This window comes from Cydia pomonella, chromosome 19 (genome assembly GCF_033807575.1).
Source record: "Cydia pomonella isolate Wapato2018A chromosome 19, ilCydPomo1, whole genome shotgun sequence".
Taxonomy (NCBI): Eukaryota; Metazoa; Arthropoda; class Insecta; order Lepidoptera; family Tortricidae; genus Cydia; species Cydia pomonella.
The window spans coordinates 5910032-5934084 of NC_084721.1; the positions used below are offsets into that span (position 1 = coordinate 5910032).

General features: G+C 36.8%; 2 long non-coding RNA genes across 2 annotated transcripts in view; both read right to left on the bottom strand.

The window, feature by feature from the left end:
• LOC133528062 (uncharacterized) overlaps positions 1 to 22466 on the bottom strand; it is an 82043-nt gene extending 59577 nt beyond the window's left edge. The window contains exon 1 of the long non-coding RNA XR_009800944.1: positions 20615 to 22466. This is a non-coding gene — a long non-coding RNA (uncharacterized LOC133528062). The remainder of the gene's footprint in view (positions 1 to 20614) is intronic.
• On the bottom strand, positions 18197 to 20600 carry LOC133528063 (uncharacterized). The gene is made up of 2 exons (XR_009800945.1): positions 19594 to 20600; positions 18197 to 18676 (listed from the first exon to the last, which is right to left on the bottom strand). It is a non-coding gene; the product is annotated as an uncharacterized LOC133528063 (long non-coding RNA).
• Positions 22467 to 24053: the final 1587 nt, after the last annotated feature.

Below are 24053 nucleotides of genomic sequence, written 5' to 3' on the forward strand. Positions count from 1 at the left end.
GGACTTGTGGTCGGCTGCAATAAAGGGACTAGATATGTATGCATGTGTGTGCTGAGTGGTCTAGTTTTATTATCCGACTGATTCACAGGGATGGTACCTGCGAGCTACGAGCTTTCACATTATTTATTTATTTAACTTTTGCACGAAAGAAAAACCTTACAGTACAAAAGGCGGTCTTAATGCCATTAGGCATTCTCTACCAGTCAACCTTAACACACATTTTCCTATTCGATATCGGATGTCGGATGAGCTTTGGAGAAAGACAGCTATATGCGTAAGACCCAGAGCGATTTTTGCGCTTTTGAATTTGGAACTTTCTTTTATAAGATATAAGCAGGGATCGGAACCGGTTTTTTGCAAAAACAACGAAATAACCATATATTTCGGTTTATTTTATACTCAAAATGTAGGACTCAGTTGTGTTTTTAGATAACGACTTCGTATTATTAGATTGCCCGATTAGGAATGAAATAATTAACAAAGAACGAAAAAATACCGTTTTCGTTCCCATACAAAAAATACCGGTTTCCGATCCCTGGATATAAGAGTTAATTTAATTTGTACCTACTTATTCAAGTACACCGAAATTTGCGAGGCTATGGCATCAAGTAATTTTATTTTTGCATTGCTTTTCAACAATAAACATAATATATATTAAATGCATAAATAAACATCAAAAGACATTTTATTTACATTTTACTTCTTTATAGTCGTATCCGACATCCGATCGGATCGGATCGGATAATGTGAAAAGCCTCTAATAATGGCGTAGCCACAAAATATTCGTGGCTTAATTTGGCTTTCTTTTTGCTTCATAAACCATGAACAACACTCAGTTCTAATGATAGGATCCATGAGGAATCGAGGGAACTCTTCAAATGTGAAAGGCATACATATAGTGATTTTTGTACTTTCATCAACAAATCAAGCATTTACATTTAAAAAAAAGTGCCATTTGATGAAGTGGAACTGCTGATGCTGATCAGAATGGAACTCTTCAACGACGCATAGTTCCCGCTTGGCGATTTGTCGTCTTTGTCAAGCTCGAGATCTAATGGTACGAGTAGAATCTATGAGGAATCGAGGAAACTCCTCAAATGTTATACATACTTATAATGATTTTTGGGTAAAATGTTAATATTGGGGTAGATCACGTACAAATGTATAGTTAAAAGTGGAATTCATATTCCTCTGAGTTTCCTATTAAGAGAATGTCACCTGGAAATGTATAAGCGTTAAACTTAAATTTAGCCAGTATTTTCTATAACAAGATGTATTTTTCCGCAAAGATATCCAGGACTTTTTTGTGTAGAATTTAATAAGCTTTAATGTTGTCTTGCACTATATTTACATAAAGAATGTAGATTTAGAGTAAAACGCGAATTTCTCCTGGATGGTACACATTTTCCAAGATGGCTGTGATTCCTCGAGGTCCCCAAATGTCAAATGTTGTGGGCATGAAAAAGGGGCCTTTAATTTATATACATACCAAATTTCATGACTGTTCTAGATATTTTGAGGTTGGTCTTAATCCGATTGTGCTAAACGGAATAGCTGCCGAATCGCCTGTCAAAGCAGGGGCGTTTTTTCTTACTGCCAGAATGTTTTAATTTTCCAAAGGCAACATTCGATATTGTTTTGATACAATTTAAATATACGATACACAAATAATCGTAAATAACGATACTTGGGTAATAATAGTATAATATTTTATATTTACTATTGTTTCTGTCTTATAGAAATGCATTAAAAAAGTATTACTTGTTGTTTTTCTTATTTTTTCGCAACTGTATTAAAAACGTCGTTCGATACACGTGCGGAAATGTCAATTCCTATCCTATTTATTAAATAGAACTTGTGTTTTACAATAACTGCTATCTATGTTTTTGTAATAATTATCTGGTGCTTTATTTCATGCATGGTGTGAAATAATTTATTTTAAATACAGTCGACTACCCTATTGCGGGTATCTTACCAGTCAACCATAGGGCAAATCTGAAATGTGTCAAGGTGGGTGTAGTGACAAAAAAAAAACATTTTACCTCCTTTTCTGCACAATTAGGCGTTGTATCTGACGACGCTGCATTTTTAAGTTCATTGTATCAAATCCAAAATCATAAATAATCTTTTTTTCACCTGTCTCCCTGATTGAAGACGGTTTTATCCTTAAAAAATAAAATTTTACATAGACAACGTTCTAGTGACGTCATTCACCGCGGCAGTGCAGCCGCTATTATGACGGCATCGCTATCCTACGAAACCAGAGCTTAAGGCAGTCGTGGCAAAGTTATATAGGTCAAGACCGCATTCAGCGTGTCAGTGTAACTACACCCGATAGCAATGAAAATGAGTCACATAGGGACAATTCCACCAATCACTAACCTGGGGTTAAACCTGCGGTTACCATGGTTACCAATACAATTTGACACGAGGTTAACGGTTTAACCGGTTAATCCCGTGTTATTGGGATGGTGCAAGTGGCCCTTAATACTGTATTTTACATATTATTATTTATACGTTATAATTTCGCCCTTCCTTGTATAGTTTGCAATGACGTCATACATACGTAAACAATAACTAGGTACCTAATTATATTTATACGCGAAAGAACGTGACTAGATAAGGAACATCATAACATACACTTAAGAGCATTTAAAAATAGTCAATATGTACAGACATTTCTTTACAAAGTTACCAGTTTTCTTTACACTTTAGTGTAAAATACGGCCGACAAACCTTAACAATTCAGCAGAGAAATGTCTTTGCAACAAGTTAAGTGTAAAGTCGTAAAAATGAGTTTAAAGTCGTTAAAATAAGGAATTCTGTACATTCGAGCTTTACGTATAAACTAGCTTGCCTAGACTACAATGGCATTGAATAGCGTAGGTATTGTATTTACAATTTCTCTCAACGACAGCACCCAGAAATATATTTTTTTTATAGATACGGCCCGCCTGATGGTAAGCAGTCTCCGTAGCCTTTGTACGCCTGCAACTTTTGCCGATTGAGCTCTGGCAACCTTACTCACCAGCAGTAACACAACACTTTACACTTAGTACGGTCTAGTGTTATTTGACTGCGGTTTTCTGTAAGATGGAGGCTCTGCTCTAGACCTGAAAGCAGGGACTGCATAACTGAAAAATAACGATACCTTTATATAACGGTATGACGTCATACTGGTTTAATCCGAACCATTGAAGGAGCCGAATAAATTAATTTCGCTACCGAAAAATAACGGTACCGTCTTTTTCGGGTACCTTAACCGCTTTCATAAAGGTAACCTATCAGCTTAGGCGTCGTTGCCAAGCCGCCCCCTCCTTGCGCCAACTTGGTTCCTATTGGATGAAGCTGTCTATGTAAGTGTAAGCCCGTACGCCCTTTTGATTTTATTTTATTATATCAGTTTGGCTATATAGCGGTTAAGGTATATACCGGAAAAAATACCGGTACCTTTATTTTAAACCGGTAGCCATACCTTTATATCGGAGCCGCGCGACCTAAACGGTATACCTAATGTATCGGTATCGTAATTTTATATCGCTACCATACCGTTATACCGTAACCGAAATCAGTCCCTGCCTGGAAGGGCATCCGCTGTGCTGTGCCCGAGATGACATTCACAGCGCCCATACCTCTCTTTTGGACGTAGTTTAAGTACATACCCGGGTCCAAAAGATACTCGTATATGTTACCTACTTGAATGTTCATGTCAAATTTCATGTTATTTTGAGTTTGATTAGAACGTAATTTTAATTGTATGGTGGCGGCTAGCTTCGTGTGGCTCTTAAATGATAAAATGAAGTAAATTACATAAATGCTTATGATAAAAAGAAATACACTATATATTGCTCAATAACAACGTTTAGCTTTACTTTATGTTCCGATAAACAAGAAATTAAAATAAAAGTACACAAGTAAAACAACAATATTGTGGTCTAATTACCTTGCGTTATTTAAAAGTCCTCCTGGGCACGTGTAGCACGTATCGTTGTAAATAAAAAGTGCATATTGCTGTTGCAACTGCACGTGATTGCGATTCTGTTTCATTAGGAGTTGAAACAAAATATACTATACTCAGATTTCAGATGAGTTATTTATATTATACTTTACACAATCAAGTATGCCCGTGTATTTATGTAAATAAGTTTATTCAAATTACTTTAAATTAAAATACCAATGAACAAATGATCTCTGCGTGTTTTTTAAACACATTAAATACAAACACTTGAGTGAGGTTAGTTTTTAATCCTGAATTATAAAATCTAGTTTAGTGCAACACTGGTTTTCAAAGTTTTTTTTCGTGACCCCCGTGTATATTTGGGAAATTTCGTGACCCCTTAAAGTGCTGTCGAGCCCCCTTTTTATTTTATTTCCTGTAACACAGTGGTTTTTGCTTACTTTGTATTCGGTATATTTTTAATCAGCGGAGAAAAGGACATGAAAGCCTCATTGGACATTCATTAAACAAATATCACGCGCTTTACATAGACTCGAGACTTCACAATGTGCATCGCGGATGTCACGTAGTATGTACATACTTAGTACAGTACTTTATACGGGAGTTTCCACATTCAGACCAAACGCAGTCGCTACATAACTACAAACTCATCTCTATCATACTATAGGAAAAACTACCTTATTGCAAATAACACTTGAGACTTCTCTTTTGCGCGTTTTGTGTTAAACTACAAAAAGATCATCGTAAACGCAGCTCGCAAGAACGTCCAAATTCCCATGCACTGCATATATCGTTCATCATTAATCACGCGTCATGTGTTCACAAGTCAACACCTGTACAATATCAAAAGAGCACAAGAACATTTCAAGTACCTTACTCTTACGCCCTTTTGACTTAAGTAGTGACACGTGTACATGGCCTTGTGCATGTGTGAGTGCATGCAGCGGTGTGCAGTTTGCACATGCGCGGTGGGGCACGGCCACGGCCGCGCAGACCTTGGGCCGCGTAGCAACAGCCATGCCAGCTTTTTTATTTTCGTTTTAGTCTGCGCGTTCAGAACGTTTTATGGAGTCGTAATGGCTCGAGCAGCGTGTATGACTTGTGCCAAAGACTGTTAATAATAAGTATAGTTGAAGAGATTCGCCCCCGTCTTTATACTTCATCCTTTCTTTTGGAAGTTTGGCACGGCTAAATAGAGGTGTGCCAATTTGAATAAAATAAATAAAGTTTCAAGTGAAATTATTTATTATTGATATGAATTAAAAATGGGTAAACTGACTGATAAACAACCTTGTTTACAACGCGTGAATTGTGATTTGCTACATATTACTACCACATCAGGTGCCCAAGCCCATTCAAGTTTGTATATAGCATACCTCTATAACTACCATTTCCGATGAGTTTTTGTCGATTTATTTAATAGAATATGTACATTATGGAAATATTGATTATATTCTCACGTGTCCGTTTGTCAAGGTCATAATATAAAGCAGAGTTTTTCAACCGTTTTGTGACGCATTTCTACGGGGAATAAATATACGAGTAGCATGACAAAAATATTGATTACAATAAAAAAAGGGTTAATTTATTTATCTTATAGGGAACCACAGGGTCTAAAATTAGGTCAGTAATAGCTTATTCAGTCTTGCTATTGTAGTTATTGATAACATAATTATTTAGCCCTTCGTGCATAAATTTAAGAAAAAAGAGGCAAATCGTTCATTTGAAAAAAATGGTGTACCTATTTATAAAGTAAGGAACTGGTTGGGAACTCGTGGTGATGGTTATATTCCCACAAGAAGTTAGCAAATTTACGATATTTAGGTATACCTATTGATATTCAACCAATGCAACCTGTAATTTAATACATATTCACAACGTCAGCATGCATGCGGTTAGTCAAGTCAATCTCCTTAGATATGAGTGGTATCATTTTAATTTTATCATTAAGCCATTTTATTCCTTGACGACTGGTCTGGCCTAAGTGGGACCTACCTATGAAGCCGATGGTCCTGGGTCCGAATCCCGGTAAGGGCATGTATTTGTGTTATGAGTTCTTGTGAGACTTCTTTGTATTTAAGTATTTGTATAATATATATATATCGTTGTCTGAGTACTCACAATACAAGCCTTCTTGAATTTACCGTGGGACTTAGTCAATTTGTGTAAGAATGTCCCTATAATATTTATTTATTTTATCCTTCAGATCATTTGAGAGAGCGCGCTTTTTGAAACCCCTGAAGATAAAATAAAAATATGCATGCAAATACGAAACACGTACAATTGTACATATACGTTAGCTTTTTTTGGCTTTTCGAAAATAAATGAGTTCCTTTCCTCATTTATAACCGGATCCTTTTATGGCGGCTGCATTTTATTACCAAATCACCAAAGTGCAAGCTGCATCATTAACTTTCAGGACGCACCTTTTCGGCAAGTTGAAGGTATCAAACTATCCATATAAGGCTGTGGATTAATTTAGGTACATTTAATAAAGTGAATTATTTTTGAAACTTAGTGTATAAACTCCAGCGAGAACGAAAAGACAACATACCATAAGTGTCAAAAGGGCGCATAAAACTATTTCCCAATACACAATGAGGAGCGAGTCGCAATCGCAACATGCTAAAGTTTGGGGATCGGTGTGCTACGGAAATGTTAGCTGCCTTAAATTCCCAACTTCACATGAAAAATCTGAGAAACTGCGTTTCAACGCTGTTATTTCGAATAAACATAAAAGCGAAAATAAAAAATAGTTTAAATTAAAATAAATAGCTTGAAAACTACATTCACAGTACTTTACCGCCCTAGTACGGTAACTAGCACTATACGTGTGTATGTCGATAGTTTAAAGGGCCATATGTACAGTAAAACGTTGTAGAATACACGTGGTTTCCTTCGCTCGTGTTTTAATTTATCGCCATTCGTTGCGAATTTATCACCACTCAACTCATAGGTCACTATCACTTGTTACGAGTATAACGTAACTCGCAGAAGCATGTATCTAGTTAAATACTTCTTACAATTAATACAAGGGACAATAACTAACCCTCAACTATTGTCACAAGTAGCGCTCCGTGTCCCCCGTCTCACCGCTAAAGTGCTCGCCCTCGACGCCGCGGTCTCTTCACTGTCCCACCAGCCCGAACTCGCACCAAATTGTCCTCTTCACCAAGCGCAGACGCTACTTAACGACATTTTGGCAGCGACGACCAGCTTGATATATTTGTAACAACTGAGCCCAAGCTCCTAGCTGCATCCCGTCGCTATATTGAAAGTATCGTTACCACTAGTTCCATAATTTAGCATTAAGTATATTATAGTATAATAGTGTAAAATTTTAATAACCTAAGTTATAATTGTTATTGTTTTATTCGATATGACATTTTGCTACATTCTTGATAACTTAATTTAAATTTAATTTGTGTGACATTGATATTGATTATTATTTAAAATTCTACAATTGACATCTGATTTAATTCTTTTATATACACTTCTTTTATTTGTCTTAATTCTTTTATATACACTTACGGCATTAGTGCCTAGTTATGACATTATTTATAGTATATCACATTTATTTCGGTTTAACAATGCCATCTTATTTACTTAGTTAACTTATTGAAATTTGTAAGTCTATATCTTTTTGTTTTTAGCGATTAATGCATGTTAGACTTTAAGTAATATAATGCCAATTAGCACGTAAGGTTTAGCTGTTAGTGCTGATTGAATGGAAATAAATAAATGAAATGAAATAAGTAAGTCTTCAATGCTAAGAGTTAGATAGGTATAAATGTTTACTATAATGTCTGTATATAGATAATGAAGGTATTTCTCAGTCTTTCAGTTTCAGTATTATTTGATACTCAATACGAGTATTCATTTATTATAAACTACATATTTTGTAGGAGGTAAACACCTGTCCTCTGCAATCTCGTCTTTAAATAGACCGGTTTCTTTGAACGAATTCGAAAAATGTCATATACTTATCACTAGTCAGTACGACCGAAACCGGTTTTTTTGCCGAAATCAAAACCGAAACCGAAAGTACACCGAACCTTTGGCCGAAACATGATTGTTCATCATGAAACTGAAACTTAGCTCAGTCAGACACTATCAAATATATAACTTCTGATGACGATGCAATTGAGATACGATACGAAATAGATAACAAAACGTGTTTTGTCTGAGTTATGTGTGTCTGTATATGTGTAACAAGAAACAACGCATTTTCTATCTTTGCTGTAAATTTGTAACCTAAAACTTACATTAGTGAAACCTTCCAATAGGCAAATCCCAGGTAATAACAATAAACTATGGTGCATAATCACTTATTTTATTCACTTCTATTTTCAACAATACTTTTTATAAGTCAATTGTACGTCTAAAGTTGGACACGAACTGTGAGTTCCGAGCTAGATCATCGCCTTTTATAACGTCAAATACTCGTAGCACTCCCAACTGGTTCTACCCGAATTATATTATATACCCTCAATACTGACCGACAGTGGAATAATAATCATATTGGAATAGAGGGTAGGTGAGTTGTTACATTAGGCAACCGCAAAAGGTTAAAAATACACGTTAAATATCAGAACATTCTAAAATATTGTCAATAACACTAATCATCTCATCATATGTATTCCACCTGTCCAATTTCTTGATCCAATATGTATTTGCATCTCACATTTTCCTTAATGAGAAAGTGAGACGCAATACATATTGGACCAAGAAATTGGACAGGTGGAATACCACCATAAGCAACGATATTCCATTTAATTTTGGAACGTTGGGAAATTTCGAACTTACACACACACAGTTTTTCAAGTGTCAGAAATCCCAATTGAAGGTTTGCCAGCGAGCAATGGAGCGCAGCATTCTAGGATACGTGGGCTAGTGTCACCAAGTATCCCGCAAAACAAGCTCGTACCGGGTCCTGACGGAGATGGCGGAACGACCTTCATCAGTAATTCACCGAAAACAGTACAACAATGGGAGGTGTGGAGATCAAGGGAAGAGGCCTTTGCCCAGCATCAGCAGTACATACTATAACGGGCTAAGAAAAAATTTTTTGGGTCGGTCGGTTTTACCGTAACTTCGAGATCAAAAATGTAAAGAAACGAATTGCCATTATAAAAAATCAAATCCAAGCAATGGGTAGTTTAAAATCATTGAAATAAAAATAAATAATTGTATTAATCAGAGTTATATAATATTGTATGAAGAGTTAAAAATACACAAAACATTTAGGTACTTAAACAGTAAATATACTTTTTACAAGCTTTTATTTAGTTTCACCTGTCCCGTTGTCTGTAATCGAATCTTGCAAGTTAAATTTGACACACTTCCCAGTTCCCATTGAAGCTGAAAATTTGCATACATAATTATGTAAGTCAGGTGACAATGCAATATTATGGTACCATCGAGCTGATCTGATGATGGAGACAGGAGGTAGCCACAGGAACTCTGTGATAAAACAACGCAACCTAATTGTGTTTGGGGTTTTTAGAATTGTCACGATGAGTATTAGTTGCCTGTGGAAAGAAAGGTACAGTAGGCGATAAGAGCTTGTACCAAAAATGAAATTTTTGCCAAAAACTTATTTATTATTCCGTTGTTTGTTTGTTTCAATAACATATCTGGAGTTTTAATTTATGCTACTGGCAATGGTAAGAAGTATTAAATGTTTGGTTCGTAATTATAATTATTAATGATTGTTTTTTTTTTATATTTCCAAGATGCAATATGGACATACGGCAACCGTTTTCTGACATCTGTCAAATGAATGTGCTTGCTACTTTTCGTTTGTTCTTTGTTATCGTTGCTTTTTGTTGTTAAGTTTTGGTTTTATTTTGTGTACAGTTTCTATTTGTTCGTGGGTGTTTCTTTGGAAATCAAGAACTATGGAACCTCAGCCGGGCCCTGCAAATAAAAAGGACTATCTCTCACTGCCGAAGAAAAGGCTACGCAGTCCTATGTCCGTTAATGACAATCTTATGGTGATGAATGCCTATAAATATTTCTACAAAAATTGGCCTCAAGGAGATTGGTCTTTAAGTTGTGGTTGCGTAAATCATATAATAAAGAAGGCGATAAAATGTACCAACTCGACCACCTCATTGACAATGTTACAGATAGATTTAATATTAATGTTACACATAACGATTCAGACACCACACCAGCGTCGCAAGTGACAGTGAATAAAAAGAAGTGTTTCATTTCCACCCTATATCCCTGTCATTAATTTTGCTGATTAAAATTCATACATTTGAAAAACAAGTTTGTATACTCCTGGTATGTCACTTTGACTTTGACAATTGTATGTTTACATTTTTGATCTCGACTCGAATTCGATCATCGACTTTAGGTATCCACTGCGGCGCTTATTATCTTTTCACGGCAGACGAACAAGACACGTTTTGGCAGTGATCATTGTTTATTTTTTGATCCGCACACATGTTGACGGAGTTCTGAAATGGATTGTTGCTATACCTAATTAATTATTTAATACGATAGCATTATCTGTTTACTCAACATAGTATTTATATACGTAGTAGAGAATACTCGTAATAATTTTACTAGGCTGAGCCTTACGCTTACCACCAGTTTGACACTGACATATACGCTAGTGTGTACAACTTACTTACTAAAGAGCGAGATGCATAGAAAGTAAGTTACGCAGACGTTTCACACTGCTATATATGTCTACTATATGTACTATGTGTATGTAACTTACTACGTTACTGTTTATGTTAAATTGTGTATGTTGGTGTGTGTAAATGTGGGTGTATCGGTGTGAGCATTGTGATTGTCAGGGTGTGTAGGTGTGTGTATGGTGTATATTTTTGTTTGTTCTATTTTTAGGTAAGTAAGTACTTATGTGTGACATTTCATGGGATATTTAATTATTTTTTTCGATATACCAAAAATGCGGTAAAGCCAAATAACCCCTATTCCCTTAAGGCCCCGTGGCTTCAGGTTCTTCTCTCACTCTCACTGAACGTGAGCGAGGGCTGTGCGTGCCCGGGATAGCGAATATCGTGTTTTTTAATTGATATTTTTAGTGATTTTTAACAAATATATAAATAGGTGATAAATTAATTCCATCAAAAATAATTGAGCAATTTCAGAAGCAAATTTCATATTTATGTATAGCTGTTGTGCAAAAATTGTTACAAATTTTAAGGGATCTTTTTAAACCTATGTTCGTAATTTTTTTCCATTGGGCGAAAGTTACTAAAAAAACACCTCAATACTGCTAATTATATTTTTGAAAACCATATTATGATCCGAAAAAGCGCTACATTTTTTCAAACACTGCTGACTAACCTGCTGCACCTCAAGCATATGAAAGCAATATAAATAAATAAATTGGCAGGGAAATGAAATTCCACTGAAATCGTATCAAGCTCCTAAATGCAAAGGCAATATCCGGGAAACCTGGCAATCGCTTCCGATACCATTTACATCTCGTATTGATAGCTATTGAAATGATACATTTTGGCCAATTCCACGTATCACATATGTAAATGCGGAAAGATCCCAGAAAAATATTACTTATACTTAAGACGAAAGTGGAGGACTCGCACAAAATCACCTTTTCCTACAAACGTAGTCCTCATTTTCCTCTCTGGATATTAAAAATGATAATAAATAATAATTCAGCCTGTATACGTCCCACTGCTGGGCACAGCTTCTCATGCGCGAGAGGGCTTGGGTTATAGTCCCCACGACACGCTAGCCCAATGCAGATTGGGGAATTCACATAGACCTTTGATTTCTTCGCAGATTTATGCAGGTTTCCTTATGTTTTCCTTCACCGAAAAGCTAGTGGTAAATATTAAATGATATTTCGTACATAAGTCCCGAAAAACTCATTGGTACAACAGCAACACAAGCGGCAACTACAAGCAACAAGCGGTGGTGGCGGAGTGGATATGAAGTCCGACTTACAATCCTGAGTTCGCGGGTTCAAATCCTGGCTCTGAATATTAACATTATTCAAAATATTTTGATACAATTGGTTGAATATCAACCACAGCTATATCAATACATTGTTTTTTTTTCTCTCTAGTTAGAAGCATTTAAAATTTTGCATGAAATCTGTTTATCTCTTCTAATTTTTATAATAATACAAAAATAAAAAAAAGTCAAGCGTAAGGCATACCTATGGTTAATATACATCATATTATGTAGAAATATTTTCCAAAATGTCAATATCCAGAGAGGAAAATGGGGACTACTTTTGTATGGAGAAACGGCCGTCCTCGTTCCTGTTAAGAGAATAGTGGACGACCGCTCCTCCATAAAAATGTAGTCCCCATCTTCCTTCCTAGATATTGATCGACATTATAGCCAAAAAAATTATTGTGTATTGGCCATAGCTATACGGAAAAACAAATTTCATAAAATAATTAAAAGCTCTAAAACTAATAATAACTAAAAAATCGTAAAGATTAATAAATATCTAATTCTATAAAAACATTGCGCTTGCATTTCGCTCATACTTGTCCGTACATGTTTGGTGCGAGCAAAACGCACGCAATGATGAGCATTTCTTAAAAAAAATGCAACTTTAATTAATTTTGTATTTATTCATAAATGTTGTGTTTTTTCTACTCAGAATCACGAGCTCTTTCGATCCTAATGGAATAAAAAAATGTCCCAGATTTCCCCTATTCTTTGTATGGCGGTAACAAAAAAGAAAGTTGGAAAAATTTATGGAAATTTTCTGACACTTTTTTTTTCTCTTATAAGGGTGAAAAGGTCTCGCGATCCTGACTATAAATAACACAAAAGAGGCAAAAAAGGGTCACATAACAAAAAGTGGAAAAAAAAGAAACGAGACATCATTTTGATATCATTATTTATGTCATCGTTTTTAATTGATTAGTTGTATTTATTTTTAGATTTAGATTTTAAGTTTTATAGGTTACTTAGTTATATAATTCTATTATTTGTTTGTTTTCCTTTATTATTAGTGAATAAAGTATAGCTTTTGTTCTTATCATAAGACAGACATAGATATATATTTATTAAATATTTCCTTTTATGTCAAAATGTAAATTGTAATTGGCATCAGTTGTGCACGCAACGTTTTACACTGGGCCTCCGATTCGCCGGTACTCGTGAAGTGACTCGGAAAGACATTCTAGGTGAATGGTATAACAACGAGATGACCGGATGCTTTGCGAGATAGTCGAAGGTTGCGTTCTATTTCTGGAACACGTGCTTATAATTACACATTCCTTGATTTTCAATGATGCAAATGTGTTGGAAGAACATTAAGGAAATTTTCTTTGACGACCGGTCTGGCCTCGTGCGTAGTGACCCTGCCTATGAAGCCGATGGTCATGGGTTCGAATCCCGGTAAGGGCATTTATTCGTGTGATGAACACAGATATTTGTTCCTGAGTCAAGGGTGTTTTCTATGTATGTGAGTATTTATATATGTAATTATATTTGTCTGAGTACCCACAACACAAGGCTTCTTGAGCTTACTGTAGCTGTGGGGCTTAGTCAATTTGTGTAAGAATGTCCAATATTTATTATTTAAAATATTTGACGATCCTCAATATTATATAACTTGAGACTCCGGTGCTGTTAAGATAGAGTATTCTTACGGTAGATGTCGCTATGCGCCTCCCTAAACAAAAGGAAGTAACGGAAAATTAGCACGCTTCTAGAGGTTATATTCGCATTGCCGTTCCCATCACTCCGCACCCACGTTGAGCTCTGGCAACCTTACTCACCGGCAACACTATCAGCATGAACAGCTGTTTTTTGGTTTTTGAAACATGATTTTTAATATTTTTATGCCGAAACTGAACCTCCGATTGAACACTAGTTAGTATAACATCACCCCTCTATTTCTGCTCTGCAAATACATTCTTTAGGCCGCGGACTGAATGCACGCGGCGAGCGGGGCGGCGGACAGCGCGGCAAGCGGCCGCCGATGTGCTGTCGTCCAAAAAATATTCATCAATTCTATACTTATTGCTTGTGCCGCGCGAAACACCGCTCGCGCCACCTAGCTCCGAGCGGCACGATCAAAATGTATAACACTTAAAGCCTAAGTTCTAATCTCAATTTCGAATCTTTAGAAAGGTGTAAGTATGTGCAGATTTTAAATGCTTTGAATTCGTATTTCATTGCGTGACTTGATTTTTAAATCAAATTATAACTTTTTATGAAGTTATGTCTGCATAATAAAAAGATTTATTCATGTGTTGGCATCTACCTAACAGGTAACTACCACTCAAAAATCTTACTTCTTTATGTGGTACTTGTGAAGTGATAAGTAAATACCTAACTTATTTACAATGTAACGCAATCATTGCTTAGGTAATTTTTTGAATAGTTTTGTATCTTTTGTGGCAAGATACCTTTAGTTATGATATTCAAACATCACTGTCCTCCCTCCCCTTCCCCCTACTCTCACCGCTAGATATTCTCGGAATAGAATATCCCTGTTCATATTAAAACAGTACAAAAAGGAGAAAATCTGGGGCCGTAGTCAAGATGACAATCATTTGTTGACAAACGCCAATCAAGGAAAAAAAAATATCGGGATGACAGTTGTGGTCGAAAAGCCCCGTGAACATTCCCATAGTAATTATAAGCTTCGATTGATTGGACCCGCCCCGGCTTCGCGCGGCTTACACAAAACCTTAATGTAATGAATAATGTTAATTTAATTTATCCGTATTTATAATTTAATTTAATTCATATTTTTATTTTATTTTTTGTAATTTATATAAATATTTTGATTGTTGTTTTGTGTTTTTGTATTACCTATGGATATTGTCCGAAATAAATGCTTTTTATTTTATTTATTTTAACAAATTATAAATCTAAATCTTCCTCTCTATTGATAGGTGAAAACCGCATGAAAATCCGTTGAGTAGTTTTTGAGTTTATCGCAAACATACAGACAGACGCGGCGGAGGACTTTATTTATAAAGTATAGAAATAGTAATTTAACTAAAAAAAAGCAAAAGTAAGTAAGTGGAGGAAAGCAAGCAGGAAAGCGGTCCCTGGCAAAGGCCGGGATATCGCTAGGTAGAAGAAAAAGTAATAGTAATGTAACTTATTTACAATGTCTTAAGAAATTAGTTTCGTCAAATGTTGCGAAGAAACCAATTAGGCATCAATATAAATCATTGTTTTAAAACAAATAAGTCTGTCATCTTCATTTTGCGCTCATGCCAAAAATGAGCATCTGTTCCAACAATGTTAATTTCGTTTGATTAGCTGTACGGCCCGATTCGAAGAATGATTAAGACAGGTTTTTAGATCTTTAAAATATCGATAACATGACAAAATTGACGTTTATTTCGATTCCTCTGTGATCCCGAATTAGATCTATCTACGACATTTCTAACGTCAAAGTGACATTGGTTGTCCGAGTCGAGCTACTTCTGTCAATTATACGACATACAAACGATATCTAAATGAAAACTTATCTAAACCAGAACTTATCGTTATCGTATCTCATTCTCTGAATCGGGCCGTTATTCAAGATTTATTTTGTTACTAGCTTCTGCATGCTGCCCAAAACTTCTTCAGCGTGGTATGATGATGATTGATAAAAACTATCCGGTTCATCTCCGGGCCTCAAATTATGTAAACCGCTACCTAACCTTAAAAGATAGGTTCAGAAAGCGGTTTTAAAAAATGCTACGACTTTTTTTAATCGCTTTCTTGGTCACAACACGGCTGCCTTAAATTAAATAACCAATTGCGAGGCCTTTCTCGAGGGCTTGTTTTGATTCGAATCCTGAGTTTTTGACTTTTGTTTGAATAAAAAAAATCACACTTTTTTTACCAATTATGAAATTTGTAAAAAATTGCTTCTAAAAATCGGCAATATTATGTTTAAGGAGACGTATCGATTACTTTTATGTTAATTTCAACGTAAAAAAATGCTATTAAAAACATAAACGCGTGGAGAGATAACAGACAGACAGTTATTTTCACATTTATAACATAGCGGGGATATGGTATTAGTGTCAACGGCGATTTATTGAATTATACCTTGTACCTATTTGGATATGACAATTCGAGGCAGCCGACCCTTCCATTTAAAACACGAAATTCATGTTTTTAGTTTGAGCACTTTGAGTTTTTTTTCTGTTACTGTTTTGAATTGTCTTTATCATTTGAAATTGCAAAAAATAACCCAAGCGATCATTAAAACGTCGTGAACATAGCCTATAGTATTTAACAGAAAAACTCCTTTAATGGTCGATAGCGGCGAGTATGAAAAACAAGTACCAATAGGGTAATACGAGTCGTCAGTAACGCATCAAGTTCAGCCATATTGCTGTTTCACTTAACATAAAAGCAGTAACTACAATTGAAAACTCATTCAATTTTCTACCTAATCGCATCGGAACAGCGTGTATTATTGAACGTGTTTTCAAATGGAGTTACAACACATAAGAAGCGCTACGTTTGGCGGCCATATTTGTTGGTGACCAGACGTCACGGTGACGCGCCCTCGTCAGCTGATAGTGTTGCGTTGCGATACTTGCGATGCTTATGTATGATGCAAATGCATATATAAATGCATATTTTTGGCCAAGGTCGGATTAAGAGCAAGTAGGTATAAACAGAACGGATGCCGCTGCCGAGAGAAAGACGTAAATATTGATTATTATTTTTGTTGTAGGCCCTTACATACGCATACAATATATGTACATTATATTATAATATTGTATATAAGTAGCTGTCGCGACAGTAGTATTTGCTATGGAAAGCGTTACATTGGGTATTTCGCTCGAGGATGGTGTTACTAGTCGTGATCCAGCAAAGTACAGGTTGTCGCCGATATCGCAAGTTGAAATGTCAATGGGATGACGATATTCAGCTGCAGAACTTATTATCGTTGAATGTTCTCTAGTGGAGCCACGAATCAGGATCGTAGTTCGTCTGTGGGATGCCCTCTGATTGAGTGCAGTTGGACAGTGTTGTTCGTGCTGGATGGCGTAAGATATGAGGGGTTTATGTTTTACCGTAGAGTAGCGACCCGGCCCGGCTTAACCTTATGCGCACAGGTAAACCTTAACAAATGGAGAGGTGAAAACCGCATGAAAATCCGTTCAGTTATTTTTTAGTTAATCGCGAACATACAGACGTACTTACAGACGCGGCTAGGGTCTTTGTTTCATAAGATGTTACTGATGTTAGTGATTAAGTAGAATATGCTGATGTTGATGCTGGAAATACGTTGATTTGATCAAATAAATATCAATTGTAGCGGTTCTTTGAGGATTACTATAGAGGACAGTTGATTTCAGGAAATGCCAGACACATTGGACAGTAAGATATTTCCTTATTGAACAATGTGACGCTCAGCTCAACAAAATAGAAACTAACTAGGTACTTCAATTGAGTGATCTACAGGAGTACAGGATATGTATTGCTGTTACTTACTATTCTGGTAGAACCTGCGTTCTGCATCCTGATTTAAACTATTTTGAAACACACGTTTCGTGGATTGCACTGAATAAATGTACTTTATTCGATACGTGCGCATTTGTTACACTACGGGACCGGATTTAGCTCAAAAACAAGCTAAATTCATGCACAAAGACTTTTTGGAATGTTTGTAGTGAATTACAACTGGTTTTCATTGCTTTCCTCGAATCAGTTTATTGATCAGTTCATATTTCAGCTGAGCTAAACGTGTAAACATTGACTCACGGCCACTGACTAACAACGAGAGATGCCATTGCCAAAAAGATTAGAAGCTCATTATTTGAAAGGAAACTGTCGCGAAATAACCTCTAAAGCCATAATTCCTTCCGTTCGAAATCCTTGTGTAAATGACAAAGAAGACGCCTATTTTGGATGTTGTGTTTGAAAATTCTTAAGATTGCTAAACGTTCAGCATGTGTTTTCTTTGAATAGATTTAGTAAACATTATACAAACTATAGTGCAGGGCTTCTTTGTTGCTCTCTCAACACCAAACTAAGTAAGACACTACAAGTTTGTAGCGAACAGCACAAAACTTAAATTATATTTTATGTAGTTGTCGTGCCAACTTGTGACCGCGACCGGCAAAACGTCCCACTTTGTCGCTTGCCATAAGGACGCCTTGGCATCTTGGCAGGTTATTCGTATAAAGATACAAGCATATCTCGTCCTTATGTTAAGCGACAAAGTGGGACGTTTTGCCGGCCGCGATCACATTTGTTGTAGTTAAACAAATAGAGGGAAAATATTAAAAAAAAGTGTTTGTCTTCTGTAAATTATTATTATTCTCATTATAATGCCCTTCACTATGGGTTTGAAAAGTGGTAACATTTAAATTCTGTTCAACCATATCAGATCTACAGTAATCAACGTACCTAATTGCTTTTTAAAACAGAGAAAACCATAATATTTAAAACATGCCACTCAACTCGATTGTCGTTAGACATTTTTTGATCCGTCATAGGATCTTCAAAAGAAGTAACTCTTGCAGTCAATAGTATGTTTTCAGTCGGTGTCTTCAAAATGGTATGAAGCGGCTTTGTAGGCACCCATTCGAAATATTGTTCTCACATAATGAAGTACACATACCACCTTATTTTCAGGGCCATAAGAGCGTCTTTATATATTTTTGCTCGCTTCAACGTGGAACCTAATATCGCAGGCGATCAGTTCTTTTTCTTTGTTAGACTTCGTGAAGTTAGTTTCTAAGTCTGACTAAAACGCGCTGGACTGATAATGATCTGAAAGAAGACATGCATGTTTTTGTGTATTCGGGTATTGTTATTCGCGCTCAAGCGCGGGTTCAAGGCGACGCCGCCATGTGGGAGGCCCCATGTGTATTCTGTCAGTTTTTGAGACTAGACTATATGACACACATCGATTTAGAAGACATGATGCCCTGTGTATGAGAATATTGATGTTTCGATACCATATGCTGGATCCCATCACACAGGTACCTATGTGATCATGTTTGCGATTTTCAACATGTTTTTCCTTTGCGATTTTCCATCATCTGTTTTACCTTCGGCAACATTAATCTGCGGCGGGTTTCTTGGTCAAAATACGAATTTAGGTAAGTTTTAAGTAAATTTCCAAATATCGATAGCTTAGTATAAATCTTAATAATGCGTGAGAAGTAACATAATTTTACTATTCTTTGGAAATAACGCAGGACCAAGAAGAAAGTGTCACTGCCTTGTGTCGGAGGCTAAGTCTCGGTCTATGGAGTTTGTAAGTACATATATATTTCGTCAGCTCTTCCTTTTTTTCTTTTTTTTCCTTTTATCTTTATCTAGGTCTTTAAATATTATCAGCAAATTGAACCCCGAGGGTTTTTTTTTTACGAAAACTGTACTAAAAATCGCTAAAATAGTTTCATTGGCCCATGCCCGTAATTATGTAGCCTTGGCGGAGAATGCAGAACCGGTTTTGTTAAAGACTACGATGACAACAGCCTTGTATCTTCAGATATATCTTTGAAATCTCCGGAACACTATTTCTTGGGAAACGTTAAATATCGTTATAGGAAGAAGCTCGAAAATGTTATCTGTACTTACAGTACTTACAGATAACAAAACGCTTTAACAATGATTCTAATGAATTCGTAGTGATTTAAATTCTACAGGACTACAACTTATACATGGAGAAAAATACTTACAAAGCGAAGCTCAATATTTGGCATAATCTCTACATCAACTAGCGATTATAGAAGCGGTACACGAAAGCGTCGGCTGGGATCACCCGATCACCTTGAACTGAGCGCTCGACATTTTTTGCCACTGCTCGATACAACAGGATACAGAGTGGACCCTTAGTCGCTTTGTTGATGCCCTTGGCTTAGAAATTTGGGATGCCATCTCAGAATTCCTCGGTTTTAGGGAGCTTTTAGTCTTTGGGAACTCTTTTAAATATGGTCTTGTCAAGTTGAAAATTGAGGCGTGATAAAATTGCACACTTGCAAAGATGAAGCTATAAACATCTTCTCAAGGAGATAAAACTTATATATACTTATATGTTAAGATGAGAGAAGGATAGAGATAGAGGGAGAACTACCCGAGCCGACTTGATTAAGAAGATATCAAATACAATAAAAACTGAATTAATCAATAACTTAGAAATCTTTCTACAACTAAGAATGTCAATGAAGTGGATGATTTGACATTTAAAAATGGAAAAGTTGTTTCAAAGAAGCAGCATGATATTTTTATAAAGTTTAAGTATGCGATCAATTGTACGTGGATTGAATTGTAATGAGCTATTTACCCTACAACTCTCAAAGAAGTTATTCTTAGCTCTCAGCCGTTTCTGTGAGCTGTTACTTATGGAATTGAGTTTCCTATTTGTTTCGTATCTATTAGCAATGATAAGAGAGCCTTGAGTTGAGTCACTTAGAGGACGGACACATACATACGTATTGACTGTCTAATGTAAAATACAAATATGGCCGCAATACACGTAGGTATAACATATACGAAGGCTGTAATTTTTCCTTCTATTAGATTAAATAAATATGCGATTTTAACTAAAACACTAAGGTTGTTATAACTGTACTGTTTATTGAACGAAATTGATCAGATAACCCCCCTAGATTGCAGAATAAATTAATAAGCTTCATTGGTAAGTATCGGAACGTTGAAATAAATCACCCGAAAGGAATCAAACAGTTGTTGCTTACTTACCAAGACGGATGTTTAATATGAGGAAGTGTTGCATAACAGGTGAGCGTGGCTTGGCGCGGCGTCGCGGCAACGCACGTACTGAACCGACATGTCAAATTCCAAACACACTGAGTTAACCAACTAGAGTTTTCGGGGTTTTAACAGGTGAGTTAGGGAAAAAGTGCGGCGTACGACGCGGTTCGTGAGGCACTGACGGCCGGTCGCGCCGAACGCCGGCCGCTCCTGCATTGCGGCCGTGCGGCGCGCAGCCGCAGTCGCGCGCGCATGACCTTGGCATTGAACTTGGCAATGGGCCGGCGCGGGGGCCGGGGGCCCGATGCACCAGCTGCACCGCCCCTCTCCTTCCGTCAGCACGCGAGCGCCCCAAACCTGATCCCTACGAATTTTGCCGCTCGCCCAATGAGAAACGCTCCTATGACTTCCCTTTTGTCACTGATGGATTAACTTGATTTGCTTTGCGAGCCTTGCTTTTTCCTTTGTACAGTGGATTTATTTTATGGGACTCAGTTTTGCTTTCCTGTACCTGATAAGATTGATTACTTTGTTGAATAAAGAAAAGATTTGTTTTGCAGTTCATTAGGTGCTTTCTTTCCTTGTCTAAAATAAATCCAGTCTTACTTTACTTTAACAATACAAAAAGGCTCCTTAATATTTATATTATTGTAGTTGAATAACAAGTATAACTTCTTAGTTATAAAATGGAGGCAGTCACATGTTACCGTTCGCGTGGCTGAGCTGATGTAACATTTGCGCGCAAAAACTAGTCGCCGTTTATAGACTTAGGTCACTCCACCATTTTGTTAAATTCCTAAACGAAACCGTAGCTGAAATTGATGGAGGTAATCAGATTCATGTCGTTACAAAATGAGTTATCCCGGTGATGTGGCGTACACGTGTCGGGGATGAAGCGGGAGACGTAGGGGGGATGATGAGGGCGGGGGGATGATTCGGAGATCGATGAGGCGCGCGCAGGCGGCCCCCCAGTGCTTGCGTCGCTACGACTACTGACGCTATTCTTACGTCTTTCCAAGGTTTTAACTCAGGTTATCCAGTCTATCTGCGACCTAGAGATCTGTGTCAATAATACGTAATAGCAGAGAGCTTATAATGGTTTTCCCTGAAGCGAACGCTAGCCAACAGTCGGTAGGTGCTGATAATATATCGCTGGCCTGGGAGCGATTCCGTCGAAAAACAAGTACTTCGCATTTACAGATTCCACCTTCACAGCTAGGTACAGATAGCCTTGTTTGTTATTTATTCCAGGCAGTCGTCAGGTGAAATAAACAAGGTAATTTTTCTGATAGCCAGAACAGTAAGCAACAAAAATATCACGCTCAATACTCAAGCCTTATAACCTAACGATTCGCGTGCGAATTATTTTCAGCAGCGCTTACTTCGCAACCTCTGCCGCTCGCCGTACATCAGTACCTAACTGTGAATTTCGCCGAGATGAAAACGCGTGACTGGTCGGACCGGTTTTTTGTTAATCTCAGGTATTGTATCAGAAGTTACACTTTAAGTTTATTGCGCAACTTCTGTATGAAAGTCTCGGGAATTGCGAAAGTTGGGGGATAAATGGCGAAAAAGTTTTGGGTGCTGAGCTGCCGTATATCAAAGGTCGGGGGTAATTGGCACAGGCCAAATTGGATTTGCCTCGAGGCCTAAGTTTCCAGGAAACTTTGGTAGTACGTACACTGGGAATAGGAAAACAACCGGATATTACCTAATGACGAATTACACTGGTTGCGTGTTATGACGTTCTACCTACTATGTAATCGTGCGGCCCTAACCTAACTTGACGTAGGAAATACCATCGTTAAATTGTTTTTATTAAGCAAACACAATATTTTGATATGTAAAGAATATAAGTTAACTAATTCTTTACATGAATCCCCATAATAACTCCGATCTAAAGCCCCATCTCGCGTAATGATTTTTTGTTTCAAAAAATCTGGGTTAACATTTTTTTTCTTGTGTTTTGTTGTTTTATATTAAATGATAGTAATTATTGATAAATGTTTTATAGTGTCCCACAGAGATTAGAGGCTAAATATAACGCCTGATTATATTTAGATTCCAGCAAATTTAACCATTTTTTGTCCCGAACACGTAAAAATGCCCCTCCGGAGAAATGCCCATAGGTACTTACTTGGCACTTTACTCCATCTTAGACAATAAAATATGTCCCTAAATTTTCCATTCCGGATTGTCACGTTTTCGGATGCTTTTTTAGGGTTCTGTACCCAAAAGGTAAAACAGGACCCTATTACTAAGACTCCGCTGTCCGTCCGTCTGTCACCAGGCTGTATCTCAGGAATCGTGATAGCTAGACAGTTGAAATTTTTACAGATGATGTATTTCTGTTGCAGCTATAACAACAAATACTAAAAAGTACGGAACCCTCGGTGGGCGAGTCCGACTCGCACTTGTCCGGTTTTTTATTGTGTTTGTGACACGTTGCCAACTTAATTTTCCATGCAAAATACCTACTTAATAAAACACTAAAATACAATTATAGACCATCCTAAGTCAAAACGTGCTATGTACAGTCAAGGTTATAAATATCGACACGAACAAAGTGCCAAAAATATGTATACACGTCCTTATTACCTATTCATTAAGGTAGTGTGTACATATTTTTGGCACTTTGTCCGGGTATATATTTAATACCTTGACTGTACAATACTCGTAAAATTAAAATTTGATGTACGAAAGCAAGTACCTCTAAATAAAGGTATTGTGTATTATTTAGATCAAGTACCGGCATCCACGTTTTGTATGTAAGGTCAGGGGCAGGTCACATTTAACCCTGTCAGGTTGGACATGGGTCAAATGTCGGCCATTGGTTGTAAGAAAGGGTACGTAGATATAATAAATAAATACTTGATAAAATTATATTATAGGACATTATTAAATAAGACCCACAGTAAGTTCAATAAGGCTTACGTTGTGGGTACACTGAAAAAAAAACCTGGTACTGGTAACCAGAATCTGGTTAGCTGTACTATATTGTCTTGTTGTATATGTGACGACAGGACACTTTGTAAACATAACCAGACCATTCTGGTTAAATTAAATTTGTTAACTCTATGAAGCGTATAGTAATTCATAAAGTGCAGAAATGTAATGTATACCCATACACCCTAGTAGTGGGTATAAGACTTTTAGTAAACCCAATTAGCCGGTCTGTTAATGGTTACTAAATAATACAGTAACATATACGTTCCTATCCTGTTGTTATAACAAAGTATTTGGTATGTGTAACTGAACGATTTGTGCGGTGTTCTGGTTTTATATTGTTCACGTTACCAGAACGCACTGTGCTAATGGGGCTTCTAAACGGGCCATATCTTCACTGCAATATGTGGCCAGCAACTATTGGTGTCCTCTCTCACATGTTAGAAAGGGACACCAATAGTTGCCGGCCACATATTGCAGT